This window comes from Hylaeus anthracinus, unplaced genomic scaffold (assembly GCF_026225885.1).
Source record: "Hylaeus anthracinus isolate JK02 unplaced genomic scaffold, UHH_iyHylAnth1.0_haploid 12002, whole genome shotgun sequence".
NCBI lineage: Eukaryota > Metazoa > Arthropoda > Insecta > Hymenoptera > Colletidae > Hylaeus > Hylaeus anthracinus.
Genome location: NW_026534349.1, coordinates 15,796,030 through 15,796,278, shown reverse-complemented (window position 1 = coordinate 15,796,278; position 249 = coordinate 15,796,030).

Here is a 249-nt window from a genome sequence, read left to right as displayed (position 1 = left end):
CCCTCGAACTAGGCAACTTGTACTGACAGATCTGTCGGACCGGTTGCTTGCTCCCAGGCGCAAACGTGCCACCTCCTCGCATATCATGTGCTCCTGATACTAAAGTGCAAAATCGGCCAGAATCTCGTGATGTACAGAAAATTAGTTCCTTGAATTAGGCGACCTATTTTAACAGACATGTCGGACAGGTTGCCTGCCCGTAGGCGCAACCGTGCCACCTCTCCGCATATCATGTTCTCCTGATACCAA